The sequence below is a fragment of the Dendrobates tinctorius genome, unplaced genomic scaffold (assembly GCF_039654945.1).
Source record: "Dendrobates tinctorius isolate UK_male_01 unplaced genomic scaffold, ASM3965494v1 ptg000176l, whole genome shotgun sequence".
NCBI lineage: Eukaryota > Metazoa > Chordata > Amphibia > Anura > Dendrobatidae > Dendrobates > Dendrobates tinctorius.
Window position 1 is genome coordinate 351,704 of NW_027361843.1, and position 13,227 is coordinate 364,930.

Genomic DNA, 13,227 nt, shown 5'->3' on the forward strand with positions numbered 1-13,227 from the left:
TTAGAGTAAAAAGGAAGAAGCTTGGAAGCCTAAGAACACCAACTGTGAAACACCCAGGTGGCAGCATCATGTTGTGGGGTTGTTTTGCTGAAGGAGGGACAGGTGCATTTCACAAAATAGATGGCATCATGAGAAAGGAAGAATATGTGGAAATACTGAAACAACATCTCAATAAATCAGCCCGGATGTTAAAGCTTCTGAGGAAATGGGTCTTCCAAATGGACAATGACCCAAAGCATACTGCCAAAATGGTGGTAAAGTGGCTAATGGATAACAAAATCAATCTTTTACAAATTTCAAAAACTGACTGTCACATCCAAGCATAAGCATAGTGTGAACAGGTGCTTAACCTAGAGTCACCAACTCATATACATTCAAGCAAAAAAGGAAGCACACTGTAGCGCCAAACCATGCAAACATGAAAAATGAATAATGAATTGCATTACTGCATTAGAAGTATGAAAAATTGAGAAAGTTTAGAGCATAAAATGGCCAAGTTATGTGTACCTGGAAGCCACGTTAAGGCATTTCTCGTTTTCCAGGTCCCTATTCTATGCCAAACCTCACTAAGACTGTAGTCTCCATCTGAATGGGAACCTATGAAAAATCCTCTGTTAGGACTGAAGTCTATATCTCTGTGGAGGGGGAAATGGCCCTGGTTTAATTAAAAACGCCTGCAGCTAACAGGTGGATTGCTCAGTCAGAAGGTAAATGAATACAAATTTCAAAAACTGACCGTCACATCCAAGCATAAGCAGAGTGTGAACAGGTGCTTAACATAGAGTCACCAACTCATTTAATCCCTTCACCCCCAAGGGTGGTTTGCACGTTCATGACCAGGCCAATTTTTACAATTCTGACCACTGTCCCTTTATGAGGTAATAACTCTGAAACGCTTCCACGGATCCTGGTGATTCTGACTGTTTTATCGTGACATATTGTACTTAATGTTAGTGGTAAAATGTCATTCATATAACTTGCATTTATTTGTGAAAAAAACGGAAATTTGGCGAAAATTTTGCAATTTTCCAACTTTGAATTTTTATGCCCTTAAATCACAGAGATATGGCACACACAAAACTTGATAAGTAACATTTCCCACATGTTTACTTTACATTAGCACAATTTTGGAACCAAAATTTTTTTTTGTTAGGAAGTTATAAGGGTTAAAAGTTAACCAGCGATTTCTCATTTTTGCAACATCATTTTATTTTTACGGACCACATCACATTTGAAGTCACTTTGAGGGGTCTATATGAGAAAATCCCCAAAAGTGACACCATTCTAAAAACTGCACCCCTCAAGGTGCTCAAAACCACATTCAAGAAGTTTATTAACCCTTCAGGTGCTTCACAAGAATTTTTTGAATGTTTAAAAAAAATGAACATTTAACTTTTTTTCACAAAAAAAATTAATTCAGGTCCAATTTTTTTTATTTTACCAAGGGTAATAGGAGAAATTAGACTGCAAAAGTTATTGTGCAATTTGTCCTGAGTACGCTGATACCTGATATGTGCGGGGGAACCACTGTTTCGGCGCATGGCAGAGCACAGAAGGGAAGGAGTGCCGTTTCACTTTTTCAATGCAAAATTGGCTGGAATTCAGATCGGACGCCATGTCAGGTTTGGAGACCCCCTGATGTACCTATACAGTGGAAACCCCCCACAAGTGACCCCATTTTGGAAACTAGATCCCCCAAGGAACTTATCTAGATATGTGGTGAGAATTTTGAACTCACAAGGGCTTCATAGAAGTTTATAACGTACAGCTGTACAATTAAAAAATCATATTTTTTCCACAAAAATGATCTTTTCACCCTCAATTTTTATTTTTCCAAGGGTAACAGGACCCCAGAAGTTATTGTGCAATTTGTCCTGAGTACGCTGATATCCCAGATGTGGGGGTAAACCACTATTTGGGCGCATGGCAGAGCTCGGAAGGGAAGCAGCGCCATTTGACGTTTTTGGCTGGAATTGGGATTGGACGCCATGCTGCGTTTGGAAAGCCCCTGATGTGCCTAAACAGTGGAAACCCCCTACAAATGACACCATTTTGGAAACTAGACCACCTAAGGAACTTATCTAGATGTCTGGTGAGCACTTTGAACTCCCCAGTGCTTCGTAGAAGCTTATAATGACCAGTCATGAAAATAAAAAAAAATCATATTTTTTCCACAAACATGATCTTTTAGTCCCCAATTTTTTTATTTTCCCAAGGGTAGCAGGAGAATTTGGGCCCCAACAGTTGTTGTCCAATTTGTCCTGAGTACCCTGATACCCCATATGTGGGAGAAAACTACTGTATGGGCACACGTCAGGGCTCAGAAGGGAAGTAGTGATGTTTTGGAATGCAGACTTTGAAGGAATGGTTTGCGGGTGTCATGTCACGTTTGGAGAGCCTCTGATGTGCCTAAACTGTGGAAACTCCCCACAAGTGACCCCATTTTGGAAACTAGACCCCCCCACGGAACTTATCTAGATGTGTGGTGAGCACTTTGAACCCCCGCAAGTGCTTCACAGAAGTTTATAACGTCCGGGCGTGAAAATAAAAAAATCATATTTTTTTCCACAAAAATGATATTTTTTCCCCCATTTTTTTATTTTCCTAAGGGTACCAGGAGAAATTGGACCCCAAAAGTTGTTTTGCAATTTGTCCTGAGTAGGCTGATACCCCATATGTGGGGGTAAACCACTGTTTGGGCGCATGGCAGAGGTTGTAAGGGAAGGAGCACCATTTGACTTTTTCAACGCAGAATTGGCTGGAATTGAGATCAGACGCTATGTTGTGTTTGGAGAGCACCTGATGTGCCCAAACAGTGGAAACCCCCCCAATTCTAACTCCACCCCTAACCCTAGCCCTAATGAGAAAATGGAAATAAATAAATTTTTTTTTTTTAAATTTTATTATTTTTCCCTAACTAAGGGGGTGATAACGGGCAGGTTTGATTTACTAATGGTGGCGGGTTTTTATGTTTGACAGCTATCGCACGCTAAAAGACGCTTTTTATTGTAAAAATAGTTTTTGCATCACCACATTTTGAGACCTATAATTTTTCCGTATTTTGACCCACAGTCATGTGAGGTCTTATTTTTTGCGGGACGAGTTGACGTTTTTATTGGTACTATTTTCAGGCGCATGACACTTTTTGATCGCTTTTTATTCCGATTTTTGGGACGCAGAATGAACAAAAACCAGCATTTCAAGAATTTCTTTTGGGGGGTGCGTTTACACCGTTCCGTGTGCGGTAAAATTGATAAGGCGGTTTTATACTTCGGGTCAGTACGGTTGCAGCGATACCTCATTTGTCTTTTTTTATGTTTTGTCGGTTTTATGCAATGAAAACAATTTTATATAAAAAATAATTATTTTTGCGTCGCTTTATTCTGCGAGCTATAACTTTTTAATTTTTTCGCTGATGACACTGTATGGCAGCTCGTTTTTTGCGAGACAAGATGACGTTTTCAGCGGTACCATGGATATTTGTCGGATATTTGTATGCGTCTTTTTGTCGGATATTTGTATGCGTCTTTTTGATTGCGCGTTTTTGCACTTTTTGTTCTGCGGTATGATAATCATTTTTTGGTTCATTTTTTATTTTTATTATTTAAGGGGTTCGCTAAAGGGGTTAACTAATGAGACAGTTTTATGGGGCGGGTCGTTACGGACGCGGCGATACTAAATATGTTTACTTTTATTATTATTTTTTTTTTAATTTCCAAAAAATGAATTCATTAGGGAATATTTTTTTTTTTTTTTTTTTTTTTTTTTACACTTTATTAGGTTGTCCCGGGGGGGACATCACTGTCCTGTGACAGATCGCTGATCTGTCACATCACAGATCACTGACAGATCAGCGATCTGTCACAGGCATAGACGCAGACTTCCTCATGCCTACGCTTTGCAGGCACTGAGGAAACCAGCTCCCTGAAGGTCCCCGTCGCCATCTTAGATTCGGGGACCTGCAGGGATGGAGCCCCCCGCAGCAGCGCTGCACATTGCACTGCTGTGGGGGGCTCAGGGAAGCACGGAGGGAGCACCCTCCCTGCCGATGCTTCCCTTTAACCCCCAGTACATCGTGATCGTGTTTGATCGTGGTGTGCAAGGGGTTAACTTGTCGGGGGGCGGTCCGTGACCTCCCCTGACACAGTGTCAGGTGTCAGCTGTGATAATCAGCTGACACCTGGCCGCAATCAGCTGCGCTCCCCCTGTGAGCACAGCTGATCGCGCTAGGCGTACTATCCCGTCCATGGGCATAGGGGCCCGGGTCCCATGGACTGGATAGTATGTCTGATGTCAGAAAGGGGTTAATCAAACCAGGGCCATTTCCCCTCCACAGAGATATAGACTTCATTCCTAACAGAGGATTTTTCATAGGTTCCCATTCAGATGGAGACTACAGTCTTAGTGAGGATTGGCATAGAATAGGGACCTGGAAAGGGAGAAATGCCTTAATGTGGCTTCCAGGTACACATAACTTGGCCATTTTATGCGCTAAACTTTCTCAATTTTTCATACTTCTAATGCAGTAATGCAATTCATTTTTCATGTTTGCATGGTTTGGCGCTACAGTGTGCTTCCTTTTTTGCTTGAAAATCAATCTTTTAAAGTAACCATCACTAAGCCCTGATCTCGTTCCTATTGAATATGTATGGGCATTGCTTAAGACAGGTGCGAGGAAGGCGAAAACAAACCTGGATCAGTTACACCAGTTTTGTCAGGAGGAATGGGCCCAAGTTCTGACCAACAATTGTGAGAAGGGTGTGGGAGGATATTCCAAACGTTTGACCCAAGTCATTCAGTTTAAGGGCAATGGTACCAAACTCTAATGAAATGGATGTAAACTTTTGACTTTGCAGTAAGTAATAAAACTGCCTTAAAACATTTTCTCATTATTCTGGCATTTGGCAAATATCAGTAATTATGGTATTCCTAATTTACCTAAAACGGGAAAGGTTTATTCTGATTTCATGTGAGATATTGAGAAAAGCATGCCTACTTATGTGTCTTTTTTTTTTTTATATAGTGTATGTAAACTCCTGGCTTCAACTGTATGTAAGGCAGCAACGTAGTGCTCTCCGTTTTAACCTTCTATAAAAACTACTGACTGGACTCATCCTCCATGACTGTTTTATCTTTCGGTAGAAGGATTCTACAAGCAGTGGTCCCTCACTAAGGTGGATTGTTATTCTATATAAATCTCTCAGGTGGTGCGGTCAAGGGAAAGGTCTTATTTACTTAGCAGTAAAAAGATTTTCCAGAACCCATGACAGCACTCTAAGGGTGTGTGCACACGCTGCGGATTCTGCTGCGGTGTACAGTACCATAATATCCTATGGATATGAAAAACAGCAGTGCAGATGGTGCGGATTTTTCCGCACGGTTTTCCTGCGGTTTCTAAACCGCAGAAAGAATTGACATGTCCGCTGCGGTTTGCCATCTCCTCCATTGTGGAGATGAAAAACCGCAGGCTAATCTGCAGGTCCTTCGACCTGCAGATTTACGTGCGGATTTTACAAAATCCGCGCGGCCAAATCCGCACCCCAATCCGCAGCGTGTGCACATACCCTTAAATTCCCCCTGTCACTGGTTGTGGGTGCACTTTTTCAGGTGGAGTGATTAAAATTAGTGTGATGATGATTTGGTGTAGGTGTGTACCAGGGCTGTGGAGTCGGAGTCGGTGCTCATTTTGGTGGAGTCGGTATAAAATGGACCGACTCCGACTCCTAAAATATATAATAAATTGGGTACAGTAGTTCAATGCAGGATGTGCTGAATATTTTTTCATAGGAGTTTGGGAAAGTTATGAAATGTCCTATAAATGGCTGTTATATTCCTGATCTAAGGCTACATTCACACACAGCGTTTTTCCTGTGTTTTTTGAGGATACGTTTTTCAGCTGCAAAAGCTGATCATCTTTTTAAAAAAACGGCATCACCTGAAAGGTTTTTGAGCTCATAGATAATGTTTTCAATAGCAAAAGCAGATTAGAAATCTGCTCTATCTATATATCCATTTATCCATATCTGTCTATCCATATCATATCTGTACCAAAAAGAATGAAAACCGGGTAGTACACCAATATATATTCTGTTCTATCTAAATATCTTGATTATTGGATCATAAAAATGATTAAATGTCTGAGGTTCACATTGTACTACAATAAATTTTTCACTTAAATATAAGCAATATGTGTGGGAGTCGGAGTCGTGGAGTCGGAGTTGGAGTCGGAGTCGGAGTCGCAGGTTTGGCTTACCGACTCCACAGCCCTGGTGTGTACTAATAATTGTTTGGATGTCCTCTTTTGCTCTATAAACTATAAACCAACTAATGGTGACCTAAAACATATATACAAAGAATGGCTGCACTCTATCATGCGTCAATGTGGAATATATGTAATTAGAATTTCAATACAGCTTTAGAATTATAGAAAAACATATATAAGACTCTTAGCATAAAATTTGGTCAAATATTATCTGCCCACCAGCCAACGTCAAGGTGGCCAAATTTTATGCTAAGAGTCTCATATATTTTTTTTTCTATAATTCTAAAGCTGTATTGCAATTCTAATTGCATATATTCCACATTGACATGCCTTAGCATGATAGAGTGCAACCATTCTTTGTATATTGTATATGGGGGTAGCTCCTCTTGGTATGCACCTATTCACATTAGTTTGGATGTGCCAGTCAGTTTTTTTGTCTCGTGTAGGTGACCTAAAACATGATACACAATGCATATTTGTAAAAAAAACAAAACAAAAAAAACGATTTTATTAACATTGAATATCAAAACAATAATGATTCAGAAAAAAGGCTCAGCAGGACAATATATTAAAATATAACAGGAGGAGGGTTAGGAATAAAATAAAGGGCCAAATACGTAGAGAATGCTTGAAACTGAAGTCTATGGAGCAATGGGAAGCAGATTTACAAATCTCCCTCACACCACAAAGGTGGTACAGGTGCTACGAAAATATTGTGAAGGGTAGCAATCAAATTTCACTTATTGAGACGTCCCTTAAATTGTTTCATAGAATTCACTATGTGCCTAGCTTCCTACACAATATCTACCACAAAATCCCAGGCAACTGTTTTAGGGGGTGTAATGATAGTGGGCACACACATGGTGGACTTGTCCAATAGTGAAATCTCTCTGGAAGGATGTGGTCAAATTAATTAATACAGCCCTAAATAGGAAATTATTTTTATCTCCGTCGGTATTACTGCTGGGGGACAGACCAGTCAATGCCAATATAAATCTCTGAGGTGTGCTGTCATGGGTAAAGGGAAGTGTCTTAGTTACTTACCAGTAATAGGATTTTCCAGATCCCATGACATCACTCACATATTCCCCCCTGTCACTGGTTGTGGGTGCACTTTTTCAGGTGGAGTGATTAAACTTAGTGTGATGATAATTTGGTGTAGGTGTGTACTAATAATTATTTGGAGGTCCTCTCATGCTCTATAACTATAAACCAACTAATGCGTGGAAGAGAGATGCCACCCTTTATTTCAGTGGGTTTCCTGTCTTGGATGGATGAATCCTTTCTCAGGTGTTACTGTCATGGGCACTGAAAAATCCCAATACCGCAAAGTAACTTAGATTTTTGGTCTCATCTGACCACAATACCTCTCTGGTACTTCTCTGATTAAAGCCCTCCTTGTCCAGGCTGAAAGTTTTGGTTGGCGACTCTCTTGGCAGGTTTGTGGTACCTTGATCTTTCCATTTGATTAATTTGGTGCTTTGGGAGCATAGTCAGAGATTGGGATATTTCTTTATAACCTAACACTGACTTGTGCTTCTCAACAACTGTCCCTGGCTTGTTTGGAGATCTCCTTGGTCTTCATGGTGTTTTTTGGTTGGTGGTGCCTCTTGCTTATTGGTGTTGCAACCTCTGTGGCCTTTCAGTAAAGGTGTGTGTATATACTGTCAGACCATGTGACACTTAGATTGCACATAGGTGAACTTCCTTTCATTAGGGTTGTGACTTATGAAGGTAATTGTTTGCGCCAGACAAATTTTTAGGGTCTTCATAGAAAAAGGGGTGAATACATATGCACATGACACATACTACATTTTTTCTCACTTCACCAACTTAAACTATTTATTACTGAACAAATTGGATTACAAAAATGTTTAAACACAGGTTGTAATGTAACAAAATAGGTAAAAACCCAGGGGGGAATGAATACTTTCACAAGCCACTGTAGATACATGCATAAAATTGCTAACAAAGGGGAAAAAGTCACCCCTGGAGCACTCATATAAATTTTTGTGATGAACTGCATAAACTTAAGAGTTAAAAAAAAAATAGAAAAGTATTCTGGAATTTTTCGCGAGGAATCCAGTTAGTTATAGAAAAAAGCAAGCTAAAAGGGCATGTTTATTAATGTAATCCACTTAACACATACCTATTTATTTAAACATTTAAAAGAAATAGTATGAGTTCAAAAGAGATCTCCATAATTACAAATACCGTATATATATTTTTTTATACTTGTACTTTTTTAAGTACAATAATTTTATTATGCAAATGCTCAAAAAGGCTGAAGATAAAAACGCTTAAGCCAATAGGCAGCAATCAATCAGTACCCTTACCCTTGATGAAGCCACAAGTCTACTGGTGATACACATGGGGTTTCACCCTCCTTCTGCCTCAAATGACAGGTTTTTCCTATACCCATGCTCGCATCGTCAAATATGCTGTTTTTTTTTCTTTTCATTACAGATCTTAAGTGCTTATTTCCCCATTAAAGGGTTTATTATTACAGTTGTGTTCGATGTACCTTTATAATCTCTGATGTTCTTGTTTTATTATACCGAGTATATTATTTTTTTCTTTTTTTAGGTGTTTTTGCAATACCAGATTTTTGTTTATTGCTTGATAGTCTATACATTGTTTGGAACTGGCACTTAAATGTCCTTTTACGTCAATACTGAATTTAATTTTAAAAAGTGCTCTGTTCTGTGATACATTTTTGGCAAGGGGGGTAGGTTGTTACCTCTTTGAGGGTACATAGTACTGATTGCCGTCTGTTGACTTTTTAAGTGTTTTTATCTTTGTCCTTTCTGGACATTTACATAATAAAATTATTTTTACTTTTGATCCCTTTCACACTCGCGTACTTTTTTTTTTTTTTTTTTCTTTATTTTTTGCCTTAAACGAACACAAATTACTAAGTTGGACTTTTAGCTGCAATAATGGATTTTCTTTTTTAGGTTTTGCTTTTATCTTTAGCCATTTTGTCGCCAAAACATAGACCGTATATATATATATATATTTTTTAATGCAGGAATCTGTTTTGGATAATGATACCTTCATTCTAAAATCACTAATGACGCAATCAATGGGGAAATGGTTTTTGGTTGGCAATGTTTAGATTGCTTTTTTATGTGCTCCTATCAGTGACCATGCAAAAAAATCAGATTTGTCCTTGTTTTTCAGTCTTGGCAGCTAGAGACAGGAGGTATGCTGATTATTTCCCTATAACACATTGCAATGTGTAGATGAATAGGTTTTATGGCACAGTATTCATAATGCTTGTGTAATATGTACGTGTGGATATTATATCATCCTATTGTGTTCTGGTTGGTGTACTTTATATACAGCGTTATGAGCGGAGTATTGGGGGCGTCACTAACATGTATAAGGAATATATAATGAATTTAGAGGGTTTGTCCACTTGAGGTTATTTGCACACTAGGTTTTAGCTTGGGTAGTGCCTAATTTGGATTAGTTTCCATCAGAAGTTGATTTAAAGAAATGACACGCACTTTCTTTTCATATCGTTTGTCATGTTGTTTTTTGGCATTTTTTTTACTTTGTATTTAATAAACTGTGGAATTTTTTAAGATTTTGTTTGTGCTGCAATTTATTTTCTATGGTCACGAAAAGTCATTATAAAATATTTATTTTTTTATTTATTTTATTGATGTTATAAGATCCTTGTGAAACAAATCCTAGAAGGGCGACTCTGCGCTTACTGGAGATATGGTGTGAATGAAGACTAAAATTATTGTCCCCAAAGTATTCACTTGTTAAGCAAAAATTGTTGAGATCATTGAAGGTAACCTTTGAAGGTCCTTTCAGTCCCTAAAACTGGCACCACTATTGTTCTTGTTCTGCTCTTTTACTTTATAAAGTTGTGCTTGGTAGCCTAAAGCGTCTTTCACACTTCAGTTTTTTACAATCAGTCACAATCCGCCAGGTTTTGAAAAAAACGGATCCGCTATTTTGTTTTGAGGATCCGTTTTTTTTCCCCATTGACTTCCATTATTGGCGGATTGTGACGGATTGCCGTCCGTTGCATCCGTTTTTTTTGCGGATCTGCCAAAAGTTGCTGTCCGTCACCATCCTCAAAGATTTGAAAACGGAGCTTGCAACGTTTTTTTTCTCTGACGGATCCTCCAGACACTCATTTAACCCGAAATTCTCTCTTTCTCTCTCTCTTTCTTTCTCTCTCTCTCTTTTTCTCTCTCTTTCTCTCTCTCTTTCTCTCTCTCTTTTTCTCTCTCTCTTTTTCTCTCTCTCTTTCTCTCTCTCTTTCTCTCTTTCTCTCTCTTTCTCTCTCTTTCTCTCTCTTTCTCTTTCTCTTTCTCTCTCTCTTTCTCTTTCTCTCTCTTTCTCTCTTTCGCTCTTTCTCTCTCGCTCTCTTTCTCTCTCGCTCTCTTTCTCTCTCGCTCTCTTTCTCTCTCGCGCTCTTTCTCTCTCGCTCTCTTTCTCTCTCTCGCTCTCTTTCTCTCTCTCGCTCTCTTTCTCTCTCTCGCTCTTTCTTTCTCTCTCTCGCTCTTTCTTTCTCTCTCTCGCTCTTTCTTTCTCTCTCTCGCTCTTTCTTTCTCTCTCTCGCTCTTTCTTTCTCTCTCTCGCTCTTTCTTTCTCTCTCTCGCTCTTTCTTTCTCTCTCTCGCTCTTTCTTTCTCTCTCTCGCTCTTTCTTTCTCTCTCTCGCTCTTTCTTTCTCTCTCTCGCTCTTTCTTTCTCTCTCTCGCTCTTTCTTTCTCTCTCTCGCTCTTTCTTTCTCTCTCTCGCTCTTTCTTTCTCTCTCCCTCTCTCTCTCTCCCCTGTCATTGCGTCAGCTGTGTACCGTCGGAGAGTTAGCGCATCAGAGACAGCAACAGAGGCAGAAGCAGGGCGCCTGGGAATGGGACCGAGGTGAGTATGTGGTGGTGTTTTTTGTTTTTTCATGTGTATGAATATGGGGGTGAACATGAGGGTGACATGCTGCCCCCGGGGAGGCTATGGGGGTGTCATGCTGCACATGGGAAGGCTATGGGGGTGTCATGCTGCACACGGGGAGGCTATGGGGGGTGTCATGCTGCACATGGATGTGGCTATGGGAAGGCTGTATACTGTCATGGGGAGGCTGTGCGGGGCCTCATTCAGTATGTAGAGAGACTGTAGGGCTCATGCTGTATATTAGAAGGCTGTGTGGGCCTCATGTAGTATATGAGGAAACTGGGGCTCATGCAGTACATGTATAGGGAGGCTGTGTGGGGACTCATGCTCTGTATGGGGAGGCTGTGTGGGGCTCGTGCCGTACATGGGGAGGCTGTGTGGGGCTCGTGCCGTACATGGGGAGGCTGTGTGGGGCTCGTGCCGTACATGGGGAGGCTGTGTGGGGCTCGTGCCGTACATGGGGAGGCTGTGTGGGGCTCGTGCCGTACATGGGGAGGCTGTGTGGGGCTCGTGCCGTACATGGGGAGGCTGTGTGGGGGCTCGTGCCGGACATGGGGAGGCTGTGTGGGGGCTCGTGCCGGACATGGGGAGGCTGTGTGGGGGCTCGTGCCGGACATGGGGAGGCTGTGTGGGGGCTCGTGCCGGACATGGGGAGGCTGTGTGGGGGCTCGTGCCGGACATGGGGAGGCTGTGTGGGGGCTCGTGCCGGACATGGGGAGGCTGTGTGGGGGCTCGTGCCGGACATGGGGAGGCTGTGTGGGGGCTCGTGCCGGACATGGGGAGGCTGTGTGGGGGCTCGTGCCGGACATGGGGAGGCTGTGTGGGGGCTCGTGCCGGACATGGGGAGGCTGTGTGGGGGCTCGTGCCGGACATGGGGAGGCTGTGTGGGGGCTCGTGCCGGACATGGGGAGGCTGTGTGGGGGCTCGTGCCGGACATGGGGAGGCTGTGTGGGGGCTCGTGCCGGACATGGGGAGGCTGTGTGGGGGCTCGTGCCGGACATGGGGAGGCTGTGTGGGGGCTCGTGCCGGACATGGGGAGGCTGTGTGGGGGCTCGTGCCGGACATGGGGAGGCTGTGTGGGGGCTCGTGCCGGACATGGGGAGGCTGTGTGGGGGCTCGTGCCGGACATGGGGAGGCTGTGTGGGGGCTCGTGCCGGACATGGGGAGGCTGTGTGGGGGCTCGTGCCGCATATGTAGTAGGCTGTGTGGGGCTCGTGCCGCATATGTAGTAGGCTGTGTGGGGCTCGTGCTGTATATAAGGGGCTGTGGGGGGGGGTCAAAGATATATATAGGGGGGTTAGTATACTTAATTCTGCTCAATATTAAGTGATACAATTAATATTAATAAATTAATATTGAGTAGAATTAATTTCAAGCTATTGGTTCGGCCCTCCACAACAGTCATGGTCTCTCATGTGGCCCATCGGGAAAATTAATTGCCCACCCCTGCTCCATACAGATCTTCTCCACATCTTTCAGGTTTCGGGGCTGCCACTGGGCAACATTTGAGTTTCAGCTCCCTCCAAAGATTTTCTATTGGGTTCAGCAATGGAGACTGGCTAGGTCACTACAAGACCCAACTCCAGTTGTTTATTCATTTCAGTGTTCATTCTGTGCATATAAGGGTGTGACCGCCTTCTTTCTGAGCTGGGAAAACCATCCTGTCTGGCCTAAGCTGTTACTAGTGGTTCAGTCCCTTGGTCCTTGTTCACATTCACATCACTTGGCAAGTGGAAAAGTTTTAAATACTAGAGTTAGGACTGTCCCACAAGGGTTGCCTTGACGTCGCGGGATGGCTTGTACATTATTTTGATCAAAATTATGTTTACTAAATACCCTTTTATTATTATTACTACCTTCATGCATTATTTGCAGTAATTTTTTCTTTTAGGATATTTGTGTTTTTTGTTTTGCCTATAGTCTTGTAGCCCATCCCAGCCTTGTCTACAGTTTTATCCCTGGTGTCCTTAGACAGCTCTTTGGTCTTGAAGTGTTTTGTATATGTATATATGTACTGTATGTATATATCATGTAAAATATACTGTATTATAAA

General features: G+C 41.8%; 1 protein-coding gene across 2 annotated transcripts in view; it reads left to right on the top strand.

The window, feature by feature from the left end:
* Positions 1-13,227, top strand: part of PHTF2 (putative homeodomain transcription factor 2) — a 205,396-nt gene that overhangs the window by 63,644 nt on the left and 128,525 nt on the right. The window lies entirely within an intron of this gene.